Source organism: Asparagus officinalis, chromosome 4 (genome assembly GCF_001876935.1).
Source record: "Asparagus officinalis chromosome 4, Aspof.V1, whole genome shotgun sequence".
Lineage (NCBI taxonomy): Eukaryota > Viridiplantae > Streptophyta > Magnoliopsida > Asparagales > Asparagaceae > Asparagus > Asparagus officinalis.
This window is the reverse complement of record NC_033797.1, coordinates 87980848-87994024: the sequence shown is the minus strand read 5'-3', so window position 1 is coordinate 87994024 and position 13177 is coordinate 87980848.

Sequence of the window (13177 nt, the reverse complement as noted above, 5' to 3'; positions counted from 1 at the left end):
CTCGAGCACGTCGGTCAACACGCACACGTCAATCAGTTCGTGCGCGTCGGTCAACACACGCACGTCAATCAGTTCGTGCACATCGGTCAACACGCGCAAGTCAATCAGCTCACGCGTGTCGGTCAATACGCGCACATTAATTACTTCGTGTGCGTTCGACGCAGTCCCGTGATGAAGCGTATAAGTTGGCGAATCGACCAAAGTGGCAAAAAATACAAGTCCCGAAAAGAAACATGTCGCGTACAACAAGTCGGCGAATCAACCAAGGAGTTCGGCAAAGGCGACAGACCCGCGCCGCTCGGACGGATCAGATCGACCCGCACCAGCACGGGTCGGATCCATCCGACCCACGCATGCGCGGGTCAGATGAGTCCGACCCACGCAAGGGTGGGTCGGATCAGTCCGACCCGCCCAAGCGTGGGTCAGACCCTGCTGACCCGTGCCCCCCGTGAGTCAGCAGTGCCCGTCACGCTGTTTCGACCTCCTGACGCGTTTTCGATGGTTTTTGAGTGGTTTTCTCGGGATTTATCTGTTTCAGGGGTTCCTAACCGACTTGATATCATCAACAAACGTGGTTAGACTGTTGTTAACTGAAGATAAGGCCAAATCACTCATTCTCATCCAAATAACCGCACCGGTGGCCTATAAATATGAGCCCAAGGCTTCCATTTCGTAGATCTGGAATTTTATCAAGAGGACGAGGTGTTGCTGGATTGAAGAGTCAAGGAGCACGAAATTTCAGCAAAGGCCAACGAGATCCCGGCGAACTTCAGCACAAAAGAGGAGTCATTCGAAGGATCTGAAGCCCTGTACGTCCATTCCTTGAGATTAGGTTTTATCTTAATCTCGAGAAGAGCTATTGATTTCGCTTGGTCGATTTTAGCGCTTCAAGCAAATACCCCCTTGGTGAGGTAGAAGCTCTGTCCAATTTTCCGTCAACCGGATCTGATTCGCGGTCGTCCACGGATAAACCCCGACACCGGTGAAGAACCCGCGCAAGCAAGAGTCGATAAACGGATCTTGTGTTTATTTTCAAGAGAGTTGTAATTTCTATTTTTTTATTATTTGAATTCATTTGTAAACAACTAAAGTTTTAATAAAATCAACGATGAAGGCAACTTTCAGCGAAAACAATATATACACACATTTTGGTTTTATAGGTGTTTTTGTGAAAATATTATTTTATTAGTTTATAGACTTTAACATCAAGTCTATAAAAATATTTCACAAAGTTTCGATATTATGTTTATGTCAAATGTAAAAAAATATGTATGTTTAGTTTTCATGTTTTTGGACATATTTGAAAAATGATGAGTTTTCACAAATGTGAAGTGCAATTCTAAAAATTCTTTTTGTAACTTGTTCATTAACATGTTTACAATGATTTTCCAAAGTTTTACATTTTTTGGAATTTATTTGCTATTTTAAAGGTAATTTAAAAATCAGATTTTCTGTTTCAATCAGGCTGATACAGTGTTATCAGTCGACTGATGACTGTGTTCAGTCGATTGATGAAAACACCTGGAATAACAAAAAATTTTGTTTTGTTTTGGTAGACTGACCTGTCGACTGATGATGTCATCAGTCGACTGATAAGGTCGTCAGTCAACTAATGTGCTAGTAAATTGCCTACAACGGTCAGCTTATCAATCAACTGATGAAACCCGTCAGTCGACTGATGGCATCATAACAGCTAGTTTTCTAGAATTTTTAGTTTTTATTATTTTATCTTTTTGTGATGTTTTCTCTTAGTTTTTGGGGTTATTTCATGAGCCTATATATACCCCTTGACCTCTAACATTCTGAGATAATCAAGAAAGTTTTTAAACAAGTTTAAAGGGTGTTTAAGTTTGTTTAGTGTTTGTTTCAAGAGTTTGTTTGTGAAGAAATTTTCACAAGAGCTAGAAGAGATCATCATTTGGTGTTTGAGCTTCAAATCATCTCTCTCTCTCTCTCTCTCTCACTCTTGTCATTTATTGGAGAAGTTTTCTAAACTCAATCTAGCTTTACATCTTATATTGTTTGATTATCATTTAATTAAGCTAGTATTTATATTAAGTTTAGTTGATTTTATTTATCTCTTTGTACACACACAACCATTGAGCTTATTGTATTTGCATATATTGTATAATTGGGTTGTGAGATTGTGTGACTTAGAGTGGAGCTTACATTGTGCTCTCATCCATTATAGAGAACAATTTATTTGTATTGAGCCTAATTGTGAGGATTCACTTTGTATTATACTAGTACACCAAGAGGAGTGTGTAGTGAGAGATGGGGTCATCCCAAGAGGAGTGAGGTAGGTGGTAATGCCTAGAGAAAGGTTGTAATTCCTAACACTTGAGGGAGACATGGGCTAGAGACCAACACTTGAGGTGGTAGTTAGTGTAGTTACATTGTGAGTGATTGTGAACGTTGATCGGTGAGCGTTGAAAACCGATATTGTGAGGTATAAATGTTTTTCGGGTAAGCGTAGAAAACCCGGTGTAATAGTGGAGATCTCCTCGAGGTGAGGAGCGGAGACGTATGTCGTGGGAACCGAACTCCGTGATCATATCATTTGTTTGCGTTTGTTATTGGCGTTCATTTATATTCGTGCTTATTGTTTATATCATCATTGTCAACTGCTCTTTGTTTATATTGCCCACTATCTTTTTTATCTTGTTAATGTTTATTTCACCCTTGTGTTAGTTTCATATCCTTGCATATATCTTGTAGTATATCTAATTTGCTAGGATATTTGTTAATAAGTTTTAATTTGGCATAAATCGGATTAGATTAGCATAAACCATATTCATCCCCCTCTAGGGTTCTTTCCTAGCTAGCATTGGCAGGTTTAGTCGATCCCACCACCTCCTTAGCCACCGGAGGAATAAGGGGATCTTCAGCGACGACATTATCCCCTTCATTGACTCAGTGCCCGACTGTTCTTCAAATGGCCCTTGTTTTGTATCAGGGCTCACTCGAGGCGCCGTAGTAACTTGTGTTGTAGCTGGTTGATGGCCGCGTCTAGTCGCGAGTCTCTTAATATTTCTCCCCTTTTCTAGTTGGATGGCCAATTCGCTCATCCGAGACCTCATCTCGGATATATCTTTAGGGTTCAAATATCCCCTTGGCCTCTTTTGGGGCATATTAGTGGACCCTGACTCCTCACCTTTAGATCTTGCTTCTTGACTTCTAGCAAGATGGAGTTCCAACATGCTCGCCCTAGCTTGACCGGCTTTAGTAGGCAAGACATATGAGATGTGCGCCACATGAAGTGATACCGAATCAAAGAGGTTGCTCCTCTCTCTAGATCTAGTATAGGATTGGATCTTCTCTAGTTGTCGTCTTTCCTCAGCTTCGAGGGGACTGAGTTTCAACACATCTTTATTGATCTCTGGCCACTCCGAGCATGAGAGTTGCATCAGCCCCAAGAACCCAAAAAATGTCCTTTCCAGTCCCTATTGGACTCTGGAGCATCGGAAACGAACTTGAAGCTGCTTGTATAATAGAAGAAGAAGTGTGGATCCTTTTTGGTTGACTTAATGCCAACCAAGTGACCAAATAAATTCATAGTCGGAAGAACACCTACCCAGAAGCAGATGACTATGAAAGCCATCAGAATCCCCATTGCATTCAGGGCAAGTTGAGAGGGAGAGATCCCCATAGCACCACATGCCTCGTTTACGAATGGATGAAGAGGCAGTCAAAGTCCATGATCAGGGTGGGCTAAGTATAATGACTCTCTATTAGGACCATAATGATATACTGGGTCATTTCCCACAGGAACCATCAACTTGAGATCCCTGGGAATATCATACAGACTATAGAATTTCATGAGATTCCCCACAAAGATTTTTGAATGAATGGGATGAAGAAGATTAATCCTTTCTTCGTTACGACCAATGATAGAGCTTTGAGAAGCCATGGAAAATTCTTTTATTGAAGAAAGCTTTGAAGAAGAGGAGAAACACTATGAAAATTAGAGCGAATAATGATAGAGTGTTCTTCTTCCTTTCTCGTAAAGCTATTTTATAACTTTCAATTGCAAGGTAGGCTTATCCTGATGGTCGTCACTTTTTGAGATGAGCAGGGGAAATTCAAATTGTAACTCTAAGCATTTTGAATTTCAAGATTTGAAACGTCACATCCCTCCTGGGGTCCCACGTCGTGTTCTAAAGGATTAAAGCGTCATCATTAAATCTCCGCCAACTGATAAACTGTTGTGTTATATCAGATAACAGTGATCAAATCCTCTCGAAAATATATAATAGAGAGAAGAATAATTTAGTAAGCCGACATCTCAATCGACTAGACTAGTCAACATCGCCTATGACGGCTCGAAAGGTGGTACTAGTCGGCTTTACAAGTTTACAAAGAAGGCAACTCATTCGATAAAAATTTTGAGAATTCGTGAAATAAGGAGAACAAAAGATTTTTTTTCATTGATCAAGTATTACAAAGTATAAGATCTACAAGGTGACTATGAAAGAATTCCTATAAAACCTATTGAAAATTTATTCCAGCTCCTGGAGTCGGAGGTAGGGAACTTTAGGAGTAGTCGATGGAGGAGACAATCGACCCTGCTCTTCATCTGAATTATCTTTAGTCTCATCAAGGTCGAATCCTCCTCCTAGCACTTCCAATTCCTCCAGCTCTCCTAAACAGTTGGCGACCATGGAGGGATATTGAAATCAATTGGGGATACTTTTCAAATCGGCTGGGAGCTGAGCCAATAAGTGATCATATCCGGCCTTACAAGCTAATGCCACCTCTGTTTTCCTAAGAAAACTTTTGTGATAAGTATCAATATATCTTGACGATAAGTATCGAGGATCTCCTGGCAATGCTTGTTGCTGGAGTCGGAGGTGGGGAACTTTTAGGAGTAGTCGATGGAGGAGACAATCGACCCTGCTCTTCATCTGAATCATCTTTAGTCTCATCAAGGTTGAATCCTCCCCCTAGCACTTCCAATTTCTCCAGCTCTCCTAAACAGTTGGCGACCATGGAGGGATATTAAAAACGATTGGGGATACTTTTCAAATCAACTTGGAGCTGAGCCAATAAGTGATCGTATCCAGCCTTACAAGCTAATGCCACCTCTGTTTTCCTAAGAAAACTTTCACGATAAGTGTTGATAATATATTGACGATAAGTTTCAAGGATATCCTGGCAATGCTTCTTGAGAATTTCATGCTGATGGAATTCAGACTTGAGATATGTAACCTCTTCCAGGAGCTTGGTGATTGTTATATGTTCTTCGTCTAATTAACGCTTTTCGTGTGTCGCCGGCTCCTTTTCTGCTCGAGCCAACACCTCAGTATGATCCCTCTCTTGAAGCGCTTCATATAACTTCTCTCTAAGATTAGTGACTTCAGAAGTGTTGGAGACGGATCATTCGACAGCTTGTTGTCGATTAATTTTCTCGTTGGCCTTTAATAATTCCACCTCACCAAGAAGCTTATATATGGTGCTCAGTCCATATATGTTCTACTCGACCATATAACTCATTTTCCAATATGGCTCCTCGAGTAAAGTAGCTGCGAAGAGCATGATAAAGACCGAGGTCGGGCACCTTCTCTAGATACTTCTCATCTTCTGGAAGGAGGAATTGATCAACCACTCTGGACTAGATTTGGTGAGACCTAAGGACGGTCCCCCGAACAATGAGATGATGTTCAGCTTCAAAGTGGAACTCCGGTGCGGGTTCCATCCCATACTTAACACCAGACAAGGAAAGTCTAATAAGACACATTCTTATCTTTGTCCCATTCTCCTTCTTCCACGTCAGAGAATTTATGGGGAAATGGATACTTCAAATCGACAGAGGGTCCCGTCTCTTCATGAGCCAGCTCCTTTCGTCGTCGAGTCGACTCCTGATGACGATCCGATGATATCTCTCCAACCTGCATCCTCTCCCCGGCTATTTCTTCTAGAGAGGTCTCGGATGATTCTGTCAAGATCGATCTCTCTCTCGAATCACCCAAAGGGACGATATTAGTCTGCTTCTCTTCCTCCCTCGTTTGAAGCATTCCTTCAGATTCTCTTTTTCTCCTCCTAAGAGTGAGGGAAGTAGCGCTTTCTTCACGAATTGATTGTGTCCCTAAGGAATGAAAATCTTCGCGAAGACATTTAGCTAGCCTAATAGATGGCTCCACCTGGGGATCAACAGGCCTAGCTGTCGGCATCATAATCACCTCCCTTGATCCAGTGGTGAGGACCGTATCCCTATCTATGTCTCGAGAAGCCACCGGCTCAACTGACATCCCGGTCATGCGCAAGACTGATCTATCAAGCAGAACTTCAAAATGGTGAGAGCCTGCGAATCCCTTGATTAAGTCGAGTTGGTTTTTCTCTTCCGAAGACAGCGTGTTTCTAGCAAGAGCATCCCTCCTTATCTCAGGCCAATCGGAACAATGCATCTCTAAATTGTCCCCAACCACCCACACAAACTTTTTCTTCCAATCCCTATGTGAATTTGGAAGATCTACGATCAACTTAAACTTTCCTATCATTTGAAAATGATAATGGGGCTCCTTTTGATTTACCTTTATGACCACCAAATGAGCGAAGATCTTCAGAGTAGGCCTGATTGCCAACCAATGGCATATTATCGCGAATGCCATAGTAATGACTATGACGTTCGGTTTCATTTGCGCAGGCGAAACTCCTAGCGTCTCAAATAGTTGTTTCAGAAATGGAGGTAGGGGTAATCTTAAACCACACTCCATGTGTCTCAAGTAGAGAGGATACCGTTCAGGCCCATGGTCGAAAACTGCCTCTAAATTGGTCAGAGTGAGTAGCTCATATCCTACAGGGATGTCAATTTTTTTTAGAAATCATCCTCAATTGAGATAATGTTACTTTGGAATGAATGCTTTTCAGAAGATCACGATGATAAACTACTTCTAAAGCCATAGAGAAACAGGAGGATAGTCGACAGAAATAATGAGCAAAAGGGCAAGAGAGATTGGGGAAGAAGAACAATCTATCAAAAGGGAATTTGAAAGAGTGATGACGGCGCATGATGGTTTTAAATATAAATATAAAAAACTCCTACTTTACAACTGTCAAAGTTCGAGCCGTTTGATTCAATTACCTCTTATGGTTAGGATCTATCCTCAGAATTCAAAATTCTCTTGGAAGACAAAGAGAGCCCCCTTTCTTTTACCTTGAAGAACCCAAAATATGCTAGGAGAGCATCACTACTACAGTTATGATGATACCCGCAAATGCCAGATAGTACAGTTCTTTAAATAAGACCATCTATTCCCCTATTTGTCCTTTGATTATTTTATTTCACTCAAACTCTACTCAAGCCAACTCCAAACGAAAGGGCTAACTGTTATGGGGTATATCTGTTCCACGGATATATGATCTCATAAGTCAACATTTTGACTAGCCAGACAAGCCGACACCCTAGTGTCGACACGAGGAGCGGTGCTAATCGGCACGAGAGATCCTGACCTCCCAGACGAGTCAATATCTCTATATCGACTAGAGAAACGGTTGTTAGTTGGGACAAGACAACATTCCGACCAGTCGAGCAAGCTGACACTCTTGTGTCAACACAAAAGGCGGTGTCAGTCGACACGAGAGTCAGCGACTCAAAGATATGACATTATAGGCCTTGCTTCTCGACGAAGCTAAGAGGTTATCCTTGCCTCGAACCTATCGGCATAGGTGTCACTTCTTAATATTGTTTAATCTTCGATGATCATCATTACGTCTCCATCCTCAACAGTCTTGAAGACTCGTCAGACTACTAGTTACCAATGTTACTGAAGTGACCTCCCGTCACTCACTAACCAACACTTGTAGAGCAAATGATAACTCAACTTCCAGCTCACCCCTCACCACTGTCTTACTGTACACTCATGAAGTGACAAATCTGCCCTTGGCATCCCCTATAAATACAGATGCTATTCGTCATAGCCAGAGGTTTGTAATCTAAAACCCCCTAAAGCACACACTGTACAAAAATAAGAACACAGTTCTTCTTTGACCCCACTCAAGTTCATCAACTAACTTGATCGTCAGAGGTATCACGGGGGAACTCATCCCCGCCCTCTTACTACTCTTTGTGTGCAGATTGCTCGGTCATCCTAATTATAGAATCAGACATAAAGTCGAAGAAGAAAGCGAGCAAGCTGACACTCTTGTGTCAACACAAAAGGCGGTGTCAGTCGACACGAGAGTCAGCGACTCAAAGATATGACATTATAGGCCTTGCTTCTCGACGAAGCTAAGAGGTTATCCTTGCCTCGAACCTATCGGCATAGGTGTCACTTCTTAATATTGTTTAATCTTCGATGATCATCATTACGTCTCCATCCTCAACAGTCTTGAAGACTCGTCAGACTACTAGTTACCAATGTTACTGAAGTGACCTCCCGTCACTCACTAACCAACACTTGTAGAGCAAATGATAACTCAACTTCCAGCTCACCCCTCACCACTGTCTTACTGTACACTCATGAAGTGACAAATCTGCCCTTGGCATCCCCTATAAATACAGATGCTATTCGTCATAGCCAGAGGTTTGTAATCTAAAACCCCCTAAAGCACACACTGTACAAAAATAAGAACACAGTTCTTCTTTGACCCCACTCAAGTTCATCAACTAACTTGATTGTCGGAGGTATTACGGGGGGAACTCTTCCCCACCCTCTTACGACTCTTTGTGTGTAGATTGCTCGACCATCCTAATTCCAGAATCAGGCATAAAGTCGAAGAAGAAAGCGTCCCCTCCCTTTTCTTTTATAAACTCCGTGACTTTAATTGGCTGTGTGATATTTAACATCAACAATTTCTTCTTTTGTACGTGATATTATGATCAGCTCCTAAGCACTATTCAAGGAGAAAAATCCTCAACCAATGTTGTAATTTCAAAGTTCGAATACGTTGATAGAGATACCAAGATGGTATCCGAACCATCAGATTGTCAAAAATGTTGAATCTACTTTTATATTTCTTTTAAATGGATTTTTGTCAAGCCACTTAATTAACATTACAAAATTTTCCTTTTTTTTCTTCGAAACGATAATAAAACTTTCCCGCCACATGTTCCACACGTTCTTTTTCATTTTACTTTTTTTTGTTCGTTTTTTTTTTTGGGGGGGGGAGGAGATCAATTATTATCTATTTACAATCAACTTTCAATTTCTTTTGTAAATAATAAAATATCTTAATTATGAGTGATTCTTTTATTTCCAACAGCATGACTTCTACCTTTCTTAGGATAAGTTAAACATGTATTAAATCTTTTTCTTTTTCTTCTTTATTTTTTTTAGTTAAATGCATGTATTAAATCTACTGTGGAAGTTTTTTTATTTGTAGTGAAACTTTCAGCCAAACAAACAACTCAGATTTTTGAAGAACGTGGCTCTCACCTTTTCATTTTTTTTTATTTTCTCGCGAACAAATACGAGGTCAGGTTAGTATAAAAATCGCAAGTCAACTTTACGTTAAAACGAGTGCTACAAGTGTAGATAAATGATAAGCCGGCCTAGAAACAGCCACATTGTTTTTGGGCCGTAGAATTCAGCCCATCCTCTACGTTAGAACACTACGATGCTTTTATAAAATGAAATTTTCATGGGCTAGCTCATCAGCTAAAAAGAAAAACTAACGTTATCTAATGCTAGACAAATAAATATATAATAACGATAAGATTAATAAAAATATAAGTAAACAGATGCAAATAGGAAAACATGATAAACAAATAGCAAACTTTAAAAGTGAAAGAAAACGACAGGCTTTTTAATTTTTCTTATAACACCGAACAAACAAACTAGAATAAAGGCAAAGGATTGGCTTCGACATGTGCATTAGTTATATAATGAATAGATTTTTTTACACCGAGCCTACGGTAGATCACCGAACAGGTTGACAATGAGTATATTGAAAGTAAGAAGTATACTAAAGAAATAACTTTGAGGAAGTAGCGATAATACTAGTTTTTAAAAAAAATTTAATATATTTTTTGGAAATAGTGGAAATAATACCTTTTCCACTTTGTTCATTTTTTTGTATGGATAGCAAACATTGTTAAGAAGTAACTAATACATAGTATAAACTATTTTATGATTCTCTCTCTTAATAATACTTTAACCAATACTATAATACTGACAAATATTATAACATTTTAGATTGAATTATGAAAATTTATATTACTTTATAACACCATATCATGAATTTTCGATTAAAAGAACTGGTTTGGAAATTTATATATATAGTGCATGAAGGATTTTAGAAACTAGTGGGTTCAAAAGTTAATTAAGGTAAAAGAATAGGGTTCAAATAGAAATCCTTAGTATGAATATGATTCGTTTTATTTAAGACGTGCTGTGTGTAAAAAATTGCTAAATGCTGGAACCATTGAGTCCGAAGAGAGAGCCCTATTAGAACAGATCCCTGATTTCATGCCTCCTCGTCACATGTGGACCCGTGGTCCCCACAACTGTTTCAACCACTATAGTGTTTCCAAGCCCAAAGAGGCTGAAAAAGATACGGGGAAGGAAGGTGGTATGTAGGGGCACATCATATACATTGCCAAAGTAGAGGTAACAAATGTTTCTAACAAATAAACATGTTTTTTTTTGTCAAAAGTAGTCTTCAATTTCTTTATTCCATCTATTTCGTATCGATGCAAAAAAAAAAAAAACCGGATTGTTTGTCCCTTTGATTGGTATTTTGAATTTATAACATCTTAAGAAATCTAAGAAATTCATAAATTTACAAAATTTTGATTTTTTTTTCTATTTGGTTTATAGGATGATGAAATAGAAAGATAAATTTGGAAAGAGAATTGATAAAATCATAAAATCCATATTTGTTTTCAGAGAAAGTGAAAAAGTATGAAGTAGATTTATGTGTGCCACTAGTAGTTAATGTAATATTTAAAAATTGACATATTAGTAGAATGTAGGGCCACATCATCCATTGCCAAAGTAAGGAAACAAGTGTTTCTTAACAAATAAACATGTTTTTCAAAAGTAGCTACTTTCTTTATTCCATCTACTTCGTAGCTATTTTGATGCAAAAAAGGCTTGTTTGACCCTTTGATTGGTATTTTGAATTTATAACATCTTCAGAAATCTAAGAAATCCATAAATTTACAAAATTTTGATTATTTCTATTTGGTCTATGGGATGATGAAATAGAAAGTTAGATTTGGAAAGATAATCCATGTTTGTTTTCAGAGAAAGTGAAAAAGTATGAAGTAGATTTATGTGTGTCACTAGCAGTTAATGTAAGATTTAAAAAATAACATATTAGTAAAATTTAAATAATGTAGACTTTATTGAAGTTTTCTGAAATTTTCATATTAAATTTAAATATCTTTTCATATTTTTAAAGAAGTAATGGGACCCACAGCTAACAAATCTCTACTAAATCCCTCATTTTTGAAGATATCTGACAACCTCATGGATCATAGGTGCACCTACTTTCAGCATTACCTACAGGCTCAACTAAACAATATTCCAGCTGTGTAATTCTCTATTGGGGGTAGTCACCTAGAACTTAATATTAGAACTAGGATAATCTGTGAGATAAAATTTTAAGGTGTTAGTCATATAGAACTAAAACTAGAATAAAATTTTACAATGTTAGTCAAGTAGAACTCTAACAAAACTAGAATTGGGATAATGGTACAGAATTATCCCACCATTTTTATTTTTCTATACAAAAATAAGAGTTCTACTCTCTCAAATTATTCCAAGTTTTAGCTTGGAACTAGGTGGTAAAAAACTAGAACTCATATTTATTTTGTTATTTTTTATTTTTTATTTTTTATATTTCTTTTTCTTTCTTTACTTCTTTCCTATTATTGTTACCACCATCATTATAATAATAATTGTCAATATCTTAGTCTAACCAAAAATTATTTAATAGCAAAGAACATTCTTGTAAGCAGTTATCAATCAATAATAGTAAGTTTAAAATACATAAATAGTATTTATATCTTCAAATCCCACATTATTTATCAAAATATCCCGCTTCACAAAATTGTTCCTATTTATCCCACTAACAAAAAATTATTCTACTTTAACAATTATCCCATTTTGCATGAAAATGTTCCAATTGACTAATACCCCCTATTTGATAAAAAACATAGTAGGGCTAGTGATATTCTCCACTAAAGAGTATGGTCCTGACAGAGGCGAGAAAGCTCGCCTGCAAAGTCACCGCGGAGCTCACTTGCGGGAGAGCGGGGGGTCGCCTGCATGGAGGGATCGAGCTCGCCTGTGTGGAAGATCGCATGTAGAGCTCGCGGGTCTGGAGGAGATCGAGGAGCTTGCCTGTTGAAAGGGCGTGGAGAGCTCGCCTAAAGCATTCGTGGAGCTCGCTTGCTAGATCTCGAGCTCGCTTGATGTAGACCTCGCCTGTTGCCCAGGAGCTCACCTGCTAGGAATGAACCTCTCCTGCGGAGTGCGTGGTGGAAGCTAGCTAGAACCCACCTAATTGACCTAGGGTTTCCTTATAAAAGGGAAACCCTATTTTACGAGAATATGGGCTCACTTCTCGCGATTTATTCCAGAGTTTCTGGTGGCTGTGATTTCTCAAGCTTGCGGTGATTTGTTTTGAGAAGCATTTAAAGGCGATTCTCAGGAGATTAAGTGTTGATTTATTTAGTTGAATAAATCACACGCGGTACTATAGCAATTCTACAATAATCAATATTTAATTTGAGAGATCTTAAGTTTAAGATCTTTTCTTTTGCAAGCTTTGTAATTTCTTGTGGTTAAATAAGAAATTATTTGTGCCGCTCCCGTGGACGTAGACAAGTTTGTCGAACCACATAAATATATTGTCTCATCTCCTTTACTTATTGTTTTATTAGTGTATTCGTTATTGCTTGGGTTGGTCGTTCTCTCTCGAGTAGATTTAACTTCCACTACGGTGTGGGTAGTTTCTATCCCAACAATTGGTATCAGAGGTCTTTATTTAGATTGGTGGTAGTAGAATTTCTGATCTGAGTTCGTGCTTTGGTTATTGTGTGGTGCACATAATGTATTTGTTAAAATTTTCTGAGAGAAGCTGATTTATTAATACAAGCGGAGAATAATGTCTACAAGTAAAACAGTTAAAATTAGAAAGTATGAGATCAAGAAATTCAATGGGAAGAATGATTTTTTCTATTGGAGGATGCGGATGAAAAATTTGCTGATTTCATAGAAATTGCACAAGG